Source organism: Notamacropus eugenii, chromosome 2, assembly GCF_028372415.1.
Source record: "Notamacropus eugenii isolate mMacEug1 chromosome 2, mMacEug1.pri_v2, whole genome shotgun sequence".
NCBI lineage: Eukaryota > Metazoa > Chordata > Mammalia > Diprotodontia > Macropodidae > Notamacropus > Notamacropus eugenii.
Window position 1 is genome coordinate 329032436 of NC_092873.1, and position 18566 is coordinate 329051001.

The 18566-nt window shown below is 38.4% G+C and overlaps 1 protein-coding gene and 1 pseudogene across 2 annotated transcripts in view; one reads left to right on the top strand and one right to left on the bottom strand.

The window, feature by feature from the left end:
• The window catches only part of CACNG4 (calcium voltage-gated channel auxiliary subunit gamma 4), a 116567-nt gene that overhangs the window by 31859 nt on the left and 66142 nt on the right, over nt 1-18566 (bottom strand). The gene's annotated exons all lie outside the window — the stretch shown is intronic.
• LOC140530444 (surfeit locus protein 6 pseudogene) overlaps nt 1-18566 on the top strand; it is a 40575-nt pseudogene that overhangs the window by 564 nt on the left and 21445 nt on the right.

Sequence of the window (18566 nt, forward strand, 5' to 3'; positions counted from 1 at the left end):
GACATGACCAAAACAACAGTAAAAGTGCTATAGAAATGTTCGCTATTGGTATCTACTATTCCTCCTAATAGAATGTAATCTTCTTCAGGATAAGGACTTTTGTTTCTGTCTCTATCCTCAGTAACAAGGATAGGGCCTTGTCTTCTCTGCTCAACTAGACTGCAAACATCTCGAAAGCCAGGGTCATTGTTCTTTTCTGTTCATTTAGATCAGAACTGGGCACAGAGTGAACACTAAATACTTTTTGACATGATTTGTCAGATAGCTAGTGGGACTTGGGATTATTTTTTGTGGCTGTGAAATAGAATTTTTTTATGCAAAATTGACTGGCCTAGATAAGATGGAACTTGGGAGTGATCACAAAACATAAAATAGATGCCTTCAATTATATGAAACAGAAAAGGTTCTGTGCAATAAAAGAAAATAAATGCAACTAGGATTAAAAGAGAAGTGATTGATTGGGAAAGAACTTCACATTAAACATTTCTAATAGGGATCTGACATCTAAGATGTATAAGGAATTAATAAAACTATATAAGAACAAAAACCATTCCTCAATGGATAAGTGGTCAAAGGATATGAACAAACCACAGTCCTCAAAATAATTCTATACCAATAACAATTCTAAGAAGACTGTTCCAAATTGCTATTAATAAGAGAGGTATGAATCAGAGCTGCTCTGAATTTTTACCTCACACTCACCAAATTGGCAAAGATGACAAAACATGGGAATATTCAATGTCAGAGGGGTAGTGGGAAGATAGGCACATTAGCATGCCTTTGGCAGAGCTGTGAATTGATTTAATGATTCTGGAAAGTAACTTGAAATTATACAAGAAAGTGACTAAAATATCTATATCTGTATGTCCCCAAGATCTCACTGCTAGGCATTTACTCTAGGAGAGCAACAATAAAAGCCAGCATCTTCTGTGGCAGCAAAGAATACTTGGGAAAAAAGTAGACACTTATTAATTGGGGAATAGTTAAAAAGGTTGTGGTAGGTGAATATAATGGATTATCTGTACTCTGTAAGACATGATGAATACATAGAAGCATGGGAAGACACGTGAACTGATGCAAAGTAAATTAAGGAAAGCCAAGAAAACAATATACGCAATGACTGTAGCAGTATAAATCTAAAGACCAGAAACAAAACAATCAAAACTGAATGCTGTGTAGTTATAATGGATAAGCTTGAACCTTAAGGGGAGATATAGGACAGGACTTCCCTACCTTTCTTACAGAGGTGGGGGACCAGGGGAAATGAACACTGAATACAATATAAGACTTTATTGATATTGGTTAGTTTTGCTGAACTGGATTTTCCCTCCACTTATTATTCTTAATTATAAGGATTTGTTCTCTGGAAGAGGGAGAAGGGAAAGATATATTGGGAAGTGTAGGTAATAGGTATTCCTGCAGGTCCTTAATCTCTTGGTGGGAGACCCCGAATGTCCAGAGGAAAAAGGGCCAGGAGATCTCCCCCAGAATGGTGGGGCAGGAACCATGTCTATCCCCTACCAAATCCTGCCTTGCCTTACAGTGCTTAGGGCCACTATCCCCACCTCAGTTTCCCTTCCCCACTTTACCCCTCCCCTACCTTTTCCTTTCTCTATATGCTCTTTGTGTGAGAAAACTCATGGATGACTAGATCCCTTACAAGGACAGTTTGATAACTTCTCTTCAACATCTTAGTCTTGGAAAGCTGCCTGGAGAGCTGAGACATTAGGGGTTTTGCCCAGGGTCACACAGCCAGTATACATCAGAGATAGGTCTTTAACCAATAACTTCCTGGTTTCAAGGACAGTTCTGCGTCTACTATACAACACTACCTCTTAGAAGCAAAACGATAAGGGAAATAAAAAACATCTGACTTGGGAATCCAGAAAGACCCGAGTTCAAATCCTACCTCTAACACTAGCTATATGACAATGGGCAAGTCAGTTCTCTTTTCTGAGTTTCAGTAGGCTCATCTGTCAGACAGGGACAATAATACTTCTAATAGCTGAAATACAAATGAGATAATATATGTAAAATACTTTGAGACTTTAAAGGACTATATAAATTCCAGTAACGATGGTGGTGTTGATGATTATCCAAAGCTCTGAGCTAAGTGGCCCATGCAGTCAGTATCGATAGCGAGAATCTCAGGGCTAAGTTCACTCCCAGCATGGTTGATTCTATCCAATTCCAGAGCTGTTCTAAGAGATGCCAAGAAACAGAAAACAGGGGGAATACAGTTTCCAAATCAAAACACCCATTTCTACTTCCTGGTTCAGTATAAACAACTCCCAGGGACTTGGTAACAGAACTCCTGTATAGACTGCAAAAATCAGGATGTGGTTTTGAGGAAAGAAATGTAGACTTCTAAGCTTATAATATCTTTTCCTAACAAGTCTTGGTAATGATAGTGCATCATTATCATCTAAGGCAAAATGGTGGTAAAGTGGCTGGAGATTTTGGGCCAGGCGTCAAGAAGACCTGAGTTCAAATCTAGCTTCAGACACTTGTGTATGACCCTGGGCAAGTCACTTCTGTCTGCTTCAGTTTTGTCCTCTATTAAAGAAGGATAATGATAGTGCCTACCTGCCAAAGTTGTGAGGATCAAATGAGACATTTGTAAAGTGTTTTGCAAACCTGAAATGCTTTGTAAATGCTAACTATTGTTAACCCTGTAAAGAAGATGACAAATTCAGCAGCCTACAGAAGCAGGTTACTCTTCTGTCAAAAAGTAAAACTTTTGAGTTATTTTTTTAAAAAATAATTTTCATTCTAAATTTAACAAACAGTGAACAAGATGAAAATCTTCATACACAGTGGAACAGAAAGAGGACTGTACAAGGAACTGTGGCTTTCTATTGTGTACAGCTCACTTTTCTTTTCAATTATATAATAAATTCAACTTATACCTTTCAAAGCTGCCCTGCTCGTCTGTGATTCTTTCTGGCCTTCTGTTCCCTTCAGCGCATTTTTAAAAAGCACCTCAATGATCCTCTCTTCTGATGAGCTATGTTTTCTTAAGCACCTCTGGAAAATCTTTCTTTACCCTGGGCTCTCTATATTTCCTTCCACTTTAAAATGAAGACTTTGCATTAAGTAATATCAATTTTTATTTGTATTGTAAATATACAACATTTAATTGCAACATTCCAAGGTCTTATTATCCAACAAGTTAAATATGAAGGTGTAGAAATGGTCCAGAGTTTTTAACCTTTCCTATGTTCCATTTTCCAATTTTCTTTCTTTCAATGACTAGATTTCATTGACTGTTATCTAATAAATGCTAATTATTGTTATTTATTGTGAGATTACTGAGAAGCGACCATCTCGGGGGATTACCCAACTTGCAGGCAATGGGGATGGTAATGAGTAAGGTTCTGAAAGCTGCTGGCTATCATTCTAGTTCAAGCACTTATCACTTGTCACCTGGTCTATTGCAACAACCATTGGTGTCTTTGCCTGGACTTTTTTCTGCCTCCAATGTCCCTCCTCCTTCCCCACCTGTTTAAAGTGCAGATTTTCCTAAAGTTCTGATCTGAGCATTTTGCTCACATACTCCATAAATTTCAGTGGTTCCTTGTTTCTTCCAGGGATTGAATTACATACTGGATTTGTGATGTCATTGTTGTATCTATCTATCTACATATATAGGTGAGTAAATTCTCTCTGTTAATGTAGGTCAGCAACATTCCTGCAGTTTATAGCTTTTGAAAGTTGCCTAGAACAGTGAAAGGTAAATGACTTACACAAAGTCGTACAGTCAATATGTGTCAGAGGCAATACTTGCTTCTCTATCCAAAAGACCATGTTTCCTTTCGTTACGTCTAGGATCCAATATTAATGACTCCATTTGGCATTTAAAATCCTTCCCAACCTGGCCCCACCCTACCTTTTCAGCTTTATTACCAGTTATTCTCCTTCCTTCGTACTACAACAAACAGACCAAGATAAACTGATCTTCTAATTGCTCTTGACATTTAGCACTCCATCTCCTATCTCTTTTGGAGCAGCACTGGCTGTTCCATAGACCTGGAATGCATGCCCTTATCACCGCCACATTTTAGACTCACTAGATTTCTTGTGGCTTGTCTCACACATCACTTTCTGCGTGATGCCAACGGGCCTGAGCCCAGCAGCAGTTGCTAGTGTCTGCCTTGCAAAATTATATTGCTTTATTCTGGATCTATTTTGTATATACAAAAATCTACATGTGGATACAAAATATATATATTTACAAATACATATGTATATTCAAAGTATATCTATTTTGTGTATACATGTACTTACCTATATATATATTATCTCCCCTTGCTAGATTATAAGCACTGAGAGAGCGCAGGTACTATTTCACCTCTGTCTTTGTATCTCTAGCATCAAGTACAGTGCCTAGTACATAGTAGGAGCTTAATAAATGCTTGTTGACTGAAAACTAACCACAAGACATTGAGCAACTGACTTCTCCCCTCTGGGCCTCATTTTCCTTATGAGGAGTTGGACTAGAATAATCGAAGATTTAAATATTCTAAGTATCATAATGGTTTGGAATTGGGGAAAAGCCATGGCCAACTTTACAAATTATAAAGAGTGATGATATATTCGAGTTGAATTTTGACATAATTCAATCCAGTCGAACAAGGTTGTGGAATTAAAAAAAGAAAAAGAAAAATTGTCTTTGTCCTCAAGAAGTCTACTGGTAAGAAAGGGGATATAAAATATAAATACACACACATATACACATACACATATACACACACACACACACACACATATATATGTATGCACACACATATGAATTTGGGGAGAAGAGAGAAAGAAGGGGATCAGGAAAAAGTTGAATTTTCAAGAAAACTGGAGATTCTGAGAGGTAGATAGAAAGGATTATATTACAGGCCATGGTGGACAAAAACATGGAGGTGGGAGAAAAGGAATCAAGTAGTGAAGTCTATTGGAGTCTGCTAAAACTGGGCTCTCAAACCATGTTAAATTTTCAGTGGGAGCATTTATGCCTTTGAAGTCAGTAAGCATTCCAAATCAGGGTTTGACCTATTGTTTTGTTGATTGTCTAGACTTAAAAAAGCCAAGAGAAAATGTTAATAATGCAGATTAAACTTAAAAATGTGTCCTGTCTCCTTTCCTACCTCCCAAAGCTAGTTGTTAAACATTTACTATCATACCCCTGCCAGTGGGTCAGTTACACTGGATCACAGTAGTATTCACTAAGTCTGAAATTAAGTGTATGAGGCTACATTTGAACTCAGGTCCTCCTGACTTCAGGGTCAGTGTTCTGGTTTGGTTTTGTTTTGGGGGGTTTTTTTTGTTTTGTTTTTTTAATCAGATGTGATTTCATCTCTGAGAGGTTTCCCCTCTCCAATGTAGTCTGACACCTTCTTTGCAACTTACAGTTTAAGAGTTTCCAGGTGACACTGAGAAGTTAAGTGCCTGGGAGAAGGTTATAGACAGTACGATACAAGGGTGAGATTAGAACCCAGGTCTTTCTGACTCCAAACCTGATTCTCTATACTTTCTTATATGACATCCTCTAGGTACTGGAGACATAAAGACAGAACAAGAAAAAGTCTCTGTCCACAAGAAGCTGACTGACAGAATGTAACCTGCTCAATTTATTATACACTGGTGTTGACCTATTATACAGGTCTGACACGTCTTCTGATAAAACAAAATCTTCAATGGCTCTCTATAGTATAAAATACAAATTCATTATCTTGGAAGTGCCACCTCAAATTTGGCTCCCACTTATTTTTCTAGCTTTATTTCCCATTACTTCCCTTTACAAATTTTTTGTTCTAACTGTATTTGACTGGTGACTATAGCTATTCAAATCTTTTTGATTTGGTTGATGTTATTTTTTTTTCTGTTGACATCATTGTAGTCATGTATGTTGTTTTCCTGAGACTGATTATTTTATTTTGCATCAGTTTCATATGTTTTCTCATGTTTCCTGAATTTTTCATATTCATCTTGTGACTCAGGAATATTCCATTCCACTCATTTAGCTTAGCCATCCCTTAAATGATGAGCAATTATAATAGTTTCCAATTCCTTGCTGCCACAAAAATTTGTTGTAAATGGATGTTTTGACATATAAAGGACTTTTTTTCTCTCTTTGAACTCACTGGGTTATATGCCTAGCAACTGAATCTTTGGGGCGAAAGGCAGGAGCATTTGAATCACTTTCCTAGAATCATTCCACATTGCTTTCCAGAAGGGCTGGACCAAAGCATAATCTAACAACAGTGTATTAATGTGTCTCTTTCCACAGCCCCTCCAGCATTGAGTGTATTCCTCTTTGACAATTTATGAGGCTTAACATGAAACCTTAGAGTTGTTATAATTTGACTTTTCTTACTATTAGTGATTTGGAGCAGTATTTCATGTGTTTGTTAATAGCTTGCAATTCTTGTGAGAAAGGTTTGCTTTGGCCACTTATCCACTGAGTAATGTTTCTTGGTTTTCCATATTCATATATCGTTCTTTATTCATTATACATTTCTACTTCTGGCTTCTGTGGGAGAAGGCTATGAGAGAAAGAGTTGGAGAGAGATGGATGTGACTTGAAAGAGAAGGAAATACCATGGGTGACTTGGAGGGATCTGGATCAATGAGGAAGGTCAGACACTGAATTTGAGGAGGAAAACTGGAGAGATATAGGAGATGTGTGAAGTAGAACTATCTCTAGGCTCAGATACTGGTCCAGATTCTACTTCCCTTTTGGCAGAGGAGCAGGATCAAGGATAAGTAAGGAACATACAAAAGGATTATGGAGGGTCGTAGAGAATTAGAGAGTAGAACCTGAAGAGGTTGAACCCAGAAGGACCAGAAAAACATAGTCCCTAGACTACGCAGGATAAATAAGTAAAGGTAAATGAATCAACTGGAGGGAGTTGAGGCAAATTTGTGAAACAGGAAATTGGTGAAAGACTGAAGGGAAATTGGGGGTGACTGTAAAATTTTTATTGAGACTAAGGAAAGGAGGTTGAGTGGGATTATCATGTTATTAAGAGGTGATAATTAGTTGTAAAAGTTTTAACCAGATGCTTATGACTGAGGTGCAAACACTCACAAGTCATAAAAAAAAAAATCAAAGCTCAAAAGCCTATTATGGAGAAGGGAAAAATGTGCTCAGTGTTTGTATTTTTGTCACAGTCAAGTGACTGTTATTTGTGTTCTAAGTGCAAGCTGATCTATCTTACAGAAGGTAAAAGCACATGTAGAGTGCCTTTCTACACTCCAGGTTGCTAGGGAGAATGAAAAAAGTCTTTAAGCTTAACAGAAGTCAGCCGTTTTATATGACAGTGAAAATAAAAACTGATATGATGTTGGGATGCATTAAGAGAGGAATATCTTTTGGAAGGAGGTTATACATAGTGGGAGGAGAAACGGAATGTCTGGATGGGGTCAATAATGTCCACATTCCAAGGGGTGGGGATTTGAGGAAGGAATGGACATGGGTCCCTTTTGTTTTCCACCGTCAGCCAAACAGATCTCCAAAGACAAAGGGGAAATATTGGAGATTTTGGTCTAGATGATCACTGAGATTCTTTCTAATTCTAAATCCTATGATTCTGTGGTTTTTGGTAGTCTTATTGATATAAATGTTTCATTTCATTCAATAACATACATTTCTTAAAGACATGTATCATGTCTTATTAACTATATCTCCCTTGTCAGACAACACAGTGCCTTGCACTTAAGCCCATACTTAACTGTCTATTGAATTTATTGAGGGCAATTGTATACAGCATTTGTTGAAGAGAAACTGAGGCCCAGGGTAGGGAGAGTGACTTCCCTTAACTTACATGGGAATGAATCAATAAATCTAGCAATAGAAACAAGATTCGTGACTTCCCCATCCAATGCTGTAAGTACTTACTCACTCTTCTGCCCTTAGAGCTGCTTACAGGACTCTTGGGTTCTATATCCTCAGATTTCAGCTTTTGTGTTACAAACATGTCCAAATCAATGAGCCTTCCAATAAAGACATTTTGACAAATCTATGATGATGATGACGATGATGATGGTGGTGGTGGTGGTGGTGGTGTGTGTGTGTGTGTGCGTACGTGTGTGTATGTGTGTGTGTGTGTGTCTATGTGTGTGTTGGGGTGGGGGAAGAGTTCATAATAGCAACCTCCACACTACCTCATGGTCTCCTGCTCCCTGTCCCAGTGTTGAGGCCTGCGTTGTCTCTAGTTGAAGAGGATTATTCCTGTCCTGGCTGATGTTGCTTCCTGAGGTAGAGCTATACCCAGCTGTGTTTGCTCTTATTCTAAGGGCCAGATGGGGATGACTGAATAAAGCAGAAACAGTCAAATGCCAACATGAACGATGGCACCAGCCTAGGTTTTCTACTTGCTTGGGTGCTGATTTCACATGTAGAAACTCTAAGTTACTCACCTCCCTAAACTCCTCTCAATACCACTATCTTGTTATTTGTGCCTTTCTCACAGAGAAAGAAGACTGTTCTGGAAAATCTTTAGTCAAACCTAAGGCAGAGGACAGCCAAGCTTATATGTAAGTAGGCAGAGGGATCATAACTAAGGCAGAGGGATCAGAGATTTGTCCTAGGATACTAACATAGGGAAAAATCCTTCCTTATGATGGTCTGGAGACCATTTCATATGATTCATGGTCCTCAGCTGGCCTGTGGTATGCCATAGTGGGGCAATCCACTCCATCATTCAGTCCTGGGCCACCACCCAGAGGGACCTGCTGATATGAGTAGGTGCTTAATAAATGCTAGTTGATTGATTGACTGATGTCCCTCTCCTAAGGAACAAGCCTTCTTCCCACCCTTCCTCCCTTGGAGCAATTGAACTGTTTTCTGATTTTCCACTGTGCTGCTATGTCCAAATGGTTTTGCCCAATGTGAAAGAATTCCTCTGGCAAGCATATAATCAATCAACAAACATTTAAGTACTTAGTAAATGCCAGGCATAGTGTTAAGCTAGAAGATATAAAGAAAGGCAAAATCATGGTCCCTGCACCCAATCTTAATTTAAAATGCAAATAACTATGCACACAAGATATATACAGTATAAATGGAACTAAACTAATCTTCCCTTACAGGGAAGGTTCTTGAAGTGGGAGGAACCAGGAACAGTTTCCTTAAAGAAGGTGGGATTTAAGAAGTCACAAAGGAAGCCAGGAGGTAGAGATGAGAAAGGAGAGCATTCTAGAAGTGGGAAACAGACAGTGAAAAGGCACGGGAGATATGGGTGTTGTGTTCAAGGGAGAGAAAGAAGGCCAGTGTGGCTGTATGGTAGAATATGGAGGGGTGGGGTTGAGAAGAGGGGGAGTAAAGTATAAGAAACTTGGGTAAGTAGAAAGAAGCTGAGTTGTGACAGGATTTAAATGCCAAACAGAGGATTTCATATTTGATCCTGATGATAATAAGAGGCAATGGAGTTCACTGGGTATAGAGATGACATGGTCAGACCTACGCATTAGAAGATCATTTTGGCAACTGAGTGAAGGATTTATTGGAATAGGGAGAAACTCGTGGTAGGGAGCCAACCAGAAGGCTATTGCAATAATCCTGGTGTGAGGTGATGAAGGTCTACATTAGGGTCATGTCTGTATGATGGTAGAGAAGGGGGTATTTATGAGAGATGTGAAGGTAAAAATTGCAAGACTTGGAAACAGATTAGATATATGAAGTGAATGCAAGAGAGGAGTTGAGAATGATACCCAGTGTGAGACAGAAGGTCAGCAGAGAGACTGTAGCTGGATGTAGAAATCTGGGAATCATTTATATAGAGATCATTGAACTCATGGGAGCTGATGAGATGACCTACTGAGATATCATAGAGGGAAGATATAAGGACCCAGGATAGGGCCTTGGGGGATGCCCATGGTTGGTGGACATGACCTGGATGAAGATCCAGCAAAGGGAACTGAGGACTGATCAGACAGATGAGAGGGGAAAAAAGGAGAGAGCAGAGTCACAAAAACCTAAAGAAAAGAAAATATTGAGAAGAAATGTAGATTCTTTTTATGGGCCGCTTGCCCTTTTGAAACTGGCAAGACTAAGAAGCTCCCTTTTGTCTGCTTCCTTGCTTGCCCTTCTTTCTTGTGTGCTCCTTCCTGTTGTGCATTCACTCATTGCATGGATAGCATGAACTGAACTGGTGAACTGGAAGGGCTTCCTTCATCTACTTTCCCCTCTTCTACTTCAACTCTGAGAAATAGGTCTGGTGGGATTTGTTTCTGTTCTGTGTTGTCTTTTTAACTCTCAGGTACAGAAGGTGATCCCTAAGAAACCGAGAATTTTGAGTCATGACTACACTGAAGACAAGGTTGCAAGTAGGATAGTACAGTCTGTCAGCTTGCCATGTGAGCCCTGAGAAGTCAGAGTGTCTTGGACTGGAGCCTGAGGTGGTCTTTTAGACTTCAAACAGGGACTATACTCTACAGTAACTAAGCTAAACTACGAACCTAATCCCCTTCTCTCTTCCAGAGACTGAGATAGGGCAAAGAGAGGGGGAGATAATGCCTTTCACATCTTGTGGGGGGCAGGTTTGCATAATTGCAATTATACTTTTTGAAGTAAAAAAAAATTCCTTTGCCAAAGCTAATTTGACTATTAATAGCTAAATGGAGTTGGGGTCCAGGGGATTCTCCTAATATTGAGGGAATACTATAGAACCTAGACACCCCTAATCTCTTTAAGGGGACCAGACAACTCTAAGGGAGGGGTGAAATGTAATCATCTACCTAGTCCAATCTTCTTATTCTGTAGAATGGCCTTCAGGCAGTGGGGTCCAGGGTAATCAGTATGTCACACGTATTACATTATCTTTACAAAACAGTAGCTGATGCTTATAAAAGACATGTTTATAAAGAGCATTGTGTAGATTATCTTATTTGATCCTCATGATAACCCTGTAGGATAGGGCAGGAATGATTTTCTCTGTTTCATATGTAGCTTGTTGGATGACTTGGTAGCATTTTGTATATAGCTCCAGAGAAGGTAGCAAAGTCCTTCCAACTGGCACAGGGTTAAATGCCGAGAGAAAAAAACTGGGAAAGCCTACATGGTATAAGCCCTTTTCTTTTCTTTTCTTAACAGTTAACAAAAGTAGATTTAATTATTCATTGTAGAAAAGAAAAGGGGACTTAACGTGGATAGACATTGAGATTACCTCAAGTTTATTCAGATGAGTGAAACCCCTTTGCCTGAGTTGTCTATTGTTTTCCATGGACTACATATCGTAGAGCAGCTGGAGTTTTTCAGGGATGTTTTGTATTTGGACAAGCAGGAAGTGATGTCAACAATGTGAACCTTTAGTCCTCTGAGGCATCCAAATCTCAGCAATTGCCTCAATATCTTTTAAGGAAAAAAATAGCGACCTGCATGGAGTCATGGATTAGGTTATTGCTCCTGAGAAAATAGTCACAGAAAGATCAAGAAGGAGAAAGACAGAAGAGGTCATTGGATTTGGCAAATGAGATCTTCAGTAACTTTTGAGCGCTTTTTTTTCTTTCTTTTTGTACAGAAAGTGATATTTGAAGCTAGTGAAGGTCCCCCCATCACTAAAATTGCCTCACTTTACCAGACTACCTAGTGAATTTCTGGAAAGGCTTCCTGAACAGTGGGTCAAATTCAAGTGTTTAAAGGACATCCTAGATTTCAGAGAATTCTAGACTGCTGTCTCCACTGAGATTAAAATATCTTCCTTCATCCTCCTTCTTCCCCCAAACCCCTTTGTTGAAATCCCATCTATTCAGGGCTAGGCTAAGCTTTGGCTCAAAATCAACTACTTCCTATAGCTGGTATAGGGGTTTATCTGGGGTGTTATTCTGGTTGACTGTCATCAGGTTCTGGGCTTCAGCTGTCCTGGCGCCTTTGAGATTGATTTAGTGAAGTTGGTGTGGATTGCATGCTATTCCAGGAAGAATTCAGCTCTTGAAGGAATGACAGTTCTCACCCTCAGTCCTCTGGCCCACGTTGTCAGCCAGTTGTAACCAGTCCCAAATGTGTCTTAGTACTAAAGAGATGGCTTTTACATAAATGAATCAAAAAAATAACATTAAAAACATTTATCAAGGACCTACTATGTGTGAGACACTGTTAAGGAGTGACATGGCTCCTTAAAAGGTATAACTTTAAAGCAGTAAACTCCACCCTAAGCCTTTCTTTCCCTTCTTCCAGCTTCCTTTTATGTACTGTCTTTACCTATTAGATTATAAACTCCTTGAGGGTGGGAACTGTCTTTCCTTTTCTTATTTGTATCCCCAGTACTTAGCACAGTGCCTGGCACACAGTCAATGCTTAATAAATGGTTATTGTATTAAACTGTACTGAAGTTTTAGGGAACATGACCAGGGATAGGAAAGGGGGAAGAAATCTCTTATTTTAATCTCCTCTTCATTTCTATAACTACCACGTAGTTCAGATCCTCATTCTTTCTACTATTCTCAACTATTATGATAACGTTTTAATTGATCTTCCTGCCTCAAATATCCCCCCTCTCCTACCTATCTCTATGTAAGTGCCAAATTGATATTCCTAAAGCACAGATTCCACAATATCACCTCCCTGCTCAAGAAGTAACATCAGTTTATTATACTAACTCTAGGATAAAAAATGAATTTCTCTGATATTTAAAGCCCTTCGCAATCTGGCATGAACCTATCTTTCCAGGCTTACTGCATATAACTTTTCTATTTGAGTCCTATCCTCCCCCGTGGGCAAATTATTTTGTATTTAATGTATATTTTTATTAATCAAGTATAAATGTGGTTTCTCCAAATAGAATATAAGTTCCTTGAGGGAAGGGGCTATTTAATTTTTAATTTTGTGTCCCCAGACTTTAGCACCATGCCTAAATGCTTGTTGAATTAAAGTAACTTAAAAAAAGTAGAAATAAAAATAAATTAAAAGTAAAAAATAAAGTATTAAGTTCTTAACTGCATTTCTCCCTGTCCTGACTGGAGATGGTGACATATAGCTGTAATCCCAACCCATGGGGAAGGCCGAAGCTGGCAAATATCTTAAACTGGAGAGTTTTGAGTTGCAATGGACTTAACTGATAGAATGTCCACACTAATTACTGCACCAATGTGATGAGTCCTGAGGAGGCAGGGGTGGGTGGGTAGGGTACCAGGTTATTTAAGGAAGAGTAAATTGGCTCTTTTTGGAAATAGAGGATGTCTACACTCTTGTGAAGATCGCTAGTGAAATTAGGTCTGTGAACTTCCAGCCTGGGAAAGATTGGTAGACCCAATCTCAGAAAAGCATAATAAAACTATCACTGTCCTAGACCTCATACAAAGAGAATCATAACTCAAAAACACCTACAATTGAAATCTCAAAGAAAAAAAACCCAGCTTACCTACAAGAGAATTAAAATTCTTAGAAGAAATGATGTAAGAGTTTAAAAAATATATAAAAGAAATGAGAACTATGGAAGAGAGATTTTTGGGAAAAGATCAATAGCTTAAGAGATCCTTACCTTAATAACAAATTCCCTAAAAATCAAAATGGACTAAATAGAAATTAACGACCCCAGGAGACAACAGGAATTCTTAAAGTCAAAAGAATGAGAAAAAAGAGGAAAATGTGAAATATTGCATATAAAAAACTATTACCCTGGAAAACAGATTAATAAGAGATAACTTAAAAACCATAGGACTACCTGAAATCCATGTCCTAAAAAGAATCTGCATATCATATTGCAAGAACTCATTAAAGAAAATGCTCAAACATATTAAAACAAGAGGGCAATGTGAAAACAGAGAGATCACCTGAAGAAAACCTGTCAAAAGTAAACTCCCTGAAATGTCAGTGCCAAAATTCAGAGCTTCCACATAAAAGAAAAAATACCACAAGCAGCCAGAAAGAAAGAATTCAAATGTCAAGGAATGACAATCAGGATTGCACAAAGTCTAGCAGTTGTTTGTCCTTCATTTCAAAAAGGACCAATGACATCATGGGGTGATAGCTTGACTTGCCAGTGAATTGGATTTAAGTGAGGCAGAGTTGCACAAAGTCATCAGACTCACTCTCTCCCAGAATCATCAAAGTCTAGTGGCAAAATAAGTCAGGATGACTGGCAATGGCCCAGGATGAAATGGATGACCTTGGCATCTTTGATGCTTGACCAAGCTCTAAGCACTCCACAAACAGCACCTGCTTCAGCCACTTTCATGGCTGTTGGAAGAGATTGTTCTCATATGTTCTTTCCACCAGGGGAAATCTTCACATTCTTGGGTTAGAGACCCCCTAACTCACCAGTGGGTTAAAGATCTGTTGGTTACCCCCAACATGGTTTAGCCCATCTGAGATGGTTTACTGGGGTGTGACTGCTATGCATGCTATAGCTTCTTAGAGCCACAAGTGAGAGCTGAGTGCCAGGTGAACACTAAAGGTAGCAGAGCAGCCATGAAAAGGGCTCAGCAAACCCTCACATCTGAGGGACTAGTACTCTTTGAACACCTGGAGTCAGAAAGACTCATCTTCATGAGTTCAAATTTGGCTTCATACACTTCTTAGCTGTGTGACCTTGGGCAAGTCATTTAACTCTAGCAATTATCAGTATAAAGAAGCAGAGAACATGGAATTAGATATTCCAGAAGGAAAAAGACAAAGATTTATGACCAAGAAAAACAGCCAACAAAATGGAGTATAACCTTATAAGGAGAAAATAAACCTTCAATAAAGTAGAGAATTTTCAGACATTGTTGATGAAAAAAACCGAAGTTGAAAAGGAACTTTGAAATGCAAACATAGGAGATTAGAAAAAGAAAATGAAAGCAAACAATTAGAGTAGATTTTATAAGGATGAACTATTTACGTTGTAATGGACAGGATATTAAAAGAGTTTGTTCTGAATCCTTATGTCACAAAGGGTCAAAGAAATAGCCACTTGAGAAAGTTTTACATAATTTTGACATATTTTAAAGATGCTCCAAGAAAAAAAAGGGAGAGGGGTAAAAAGGATACATAAGACAAAAATGAGAAGAAATATGGGGCAACTTATTGACTCGTAAAATTGAAGTGTTCAAGTAGGGCTATATAAAAATATAAAGAGTGGGGGAACTTAACTTTCATCTAAACTGGTCAAATGAGGGCATACACATACACACATACACAGAGTCTGGTATAGGAATACATTGAACTCAACAGGGATATAAATAAAACAACAAGAAGGGAAGGGGATCATAAGAGGGAGAACAGAGTCAGGGAGTCATAAGAAAAACAAATGCTAAGTTTGGAGATAGGCTAGTGAAGAGAAAGCTACAAGGGAATAAAGGAAAAGGGTAGCAATTTGAAATAAACAGGGAACAAGGCATATAGATGAGGAAAAGCATGAGAGAATGGGATGGAGGGAAATGAACAGTTATCATAATGGTAAATATTAATTGAATGAACTCATCCATAAAATGGAAGAGATTAGAAAGCAAAATCCAACAATATGTTATTTACAAGAAACACACTTGAAACATAAAGACTCACACAGAGTTAAAATAAAGTGTTAGAACAAAATCTATCATTGTGCAGCTGAATGCAGAGATACAGGGATTGCAATTATAATTTCAGTGTTGGAAATCACAAAAATAAACTTAATTAAAAGAGATTAAAAAAGGAAGCCACATTTTGTGGAACAGTAACATAGACAACAAAATAATTTTCATATTTAACATATATGCAGCAAATGGCACAGCTTCTAAGCATTTACAGGAAAAATCTAGTGAATTAAAAGGAGAAATACATATTAAAAACTGTAATAGTGGGGAACCTCAATTTATTCCTGTCAGCCTGAATTAATTCTAATGACAACAAAAAAGAAGTTAAAATTTGAACAGAATTTTTGAAAAATTAGATATGACAGACCTATGATGATTATTGAATGGAAACAGAAAGGAGTATACATATTTTAACTGTGCATAAAAAATTTTATAAAAATTTGTCATGCTGTAGGACCAAAAAAACCACATGAATTAGAAAGGCAGAAATAGTTAAAACTTTCTTGACCATAATGCAATCAAATGTAATACATTGAAAATATATTAAACAAAAGCTGAAAAGTACTAAAAATCAACTAGAGACTTTTGACAAAGAACAACACCTATTTCTGTTAAAAACACTAGAAAACTTGGGAATAAATTTATCTTTCCTTAAAATTATGTGTATGTGTGTATACACACACACACACGTTTTTAGTTTCTGTTTTCTAGTGTTTTTAACACACACACACACACACACACACATATCCCTTGGTAATTTAGATTAGTTCATTACTGGAATGGAATGAGACAATCACAGATCATTTGACTGTCAGTAAAAGGAGATTTTTACTCCATTATAGCAAGAGAAGTTTCATCATCAAGGATGAACACCGATGACATCCCAAGTTGATTCACTTTGGCTGAATTGCCCATCTTGGTTTATCAGCCAAGCATCAGAGAGTGCCTGGAACTCAGAGAATACCTGAAGTTCCTTGTGGCTATTTCATACTCAGTTGACCAGGAAATGACATCAACATCTTGAGCCTTCAGTACCTTGAAACACTTAAATCTCAAGGAAGGTTTCAATGCCTTTTAAAATGAAACCAGCCTAATTTGCATGTGAGCAGGGAGATTGGGGTCATTGCTCCCACCACAGGATCAGAGACAGGATTTGGATTTAGATTCTCTGACCTCAGGGTCACTGGTCTTTCTACTCCACCCCACTTTATTAAGCTGCATTATCAGAGAAATTCAAAGGGTTGATTCTGCTCATAAACTGTGAGACAGAAAGAACTGGAAATTTAAGAGAAATTCAGTTTTTCACATGTTGAGTCTGAGAATTCTCTAGGATATCTAGGTTGAGATATAAATCAGGTAGATCAGAGATAGAAATAGATATTTGCTAGCTGAATCCATAGGAGCAAATGAAATAACCAAGTAAAAATTCCCAAAGATAAACAGAGAGCTAAGGATGAAATGGGGCAGCTACGTGGTGTAGTGGATAGAGTGCTGAACCTGGAGTTAGGAAGACTCATCTTCCTGAGTTAAATCTGGCCTCAGACACTTACTAGCTATGTGACTGTGGGAAAGTCACATAATCCTGTTTGCCTCAGTTTCCTCATTTATAAAATGAGCTGGAGAAGGAAATGGCAAACCATTCTAGTATCTGCCAAGAAAACCCCAAATGGGGTCATAAAGAGTTGGATGCAACTGAATAAGAATGAGATAAAAAATTATTTTCTTTCAATTTGTATTATTTTTTGAATACTAAGTTCTTAGGAAAAATACTTATTAAATTACATATATACATATATAATAAACACATAAAATACAAATATATACACACACACATATATGCATATACATACATATGTACATATATGTATATATATGAATATATAATGAAAAAAATGAGACACTAAGAATGAAGTGACCCAAGAAGTTTGGGAACCTCTGGATTAAGGAATAAATGAGTGGTGAGGAAGCAGACAGTATAAATAGATTATATTATTTTTTTTTAACAATTTGGCAGTCAAAAGATCAGTAGCTTGAGAGGGTAGCAACACTGAAGGAAGTCAGGGTTGAGAGAATGGAAAAGGCTGGAAGCAATCACCGTGGGGACCACCATAGGGAGTCAATGAAATGAAAAAAAAGGACCCAGGTGAGAATTAGATGAACAACAGATGAGACTAATGAGCAGGTATTTATAATAGGTGAAATTAGTTTGAATGGAGAAAGTAGACAATGGAAGTTACCCAGGGCAGGACGGAAACGTAGGAAGACATAGAGATGAGGGATTCTGGAGTGACTGTGAGTACACTGCTGATGTAACTGGCCATGGGATCCAGGTGGAGCAGGGAAGAAGATAAAAGTCAGAAGAGGGGTGGGACCCTGGGAGAACACCTTGATCATTTCCTACACCCCAGGCAATGGTTCACTTATCATATTTTTGTCATCCATTGAAGACAAAGCCTTATTCCCCTCTTCCCCTCCCTTTCCCTTTGTCTCACTTGGTGAGCTCTTCAATAACATTGTAGATAGACTTCTAGCTCTTTCAACATTCTGTTCCACACAGCCAGGGCTTTTCCAGACTTCCTGCTGAGGTTTAAAATTGAGATGAGCCAGGGAGAATTCCCTATAGTTCATTATGACTCCCTCCCCTGTCGCGGCTGCCCCCTCCCAGTCTTGCTGCATGAATCCTGAATGCTCAGTTATTGTTCTCTCCACAACTCAGACTGAAGACCATCTTTTCCTCCTTTTTTTATTATTATTTTTGTGTGTGGTAGCTTGTTTTTATATCAGTTAATCTCTCTTGATTTTCCCCCAACATCGAATCCTTCCTTGGTTAGCCTCCAGGGGGAGTGTGTGAGCAAGACCAGGAGCACCCTTGCCCCAAAACAATGACAGCCAGTCAGCTGCATCCTCACTAAAAGTCAGGCATATATGCTCGCTCCCTTTCCCTTATAGGCTAAGCTGTTAGGCAGCCAAGTGGGAAGCTGGCCTCCCCAATGTGCACTCAAGCTAAAGCGGTGGCTGTTTTTCCTACAGCATCGCTTTCTGGCTCATGATTTATATGAATCTCTCTGTTTCTAGGGTAT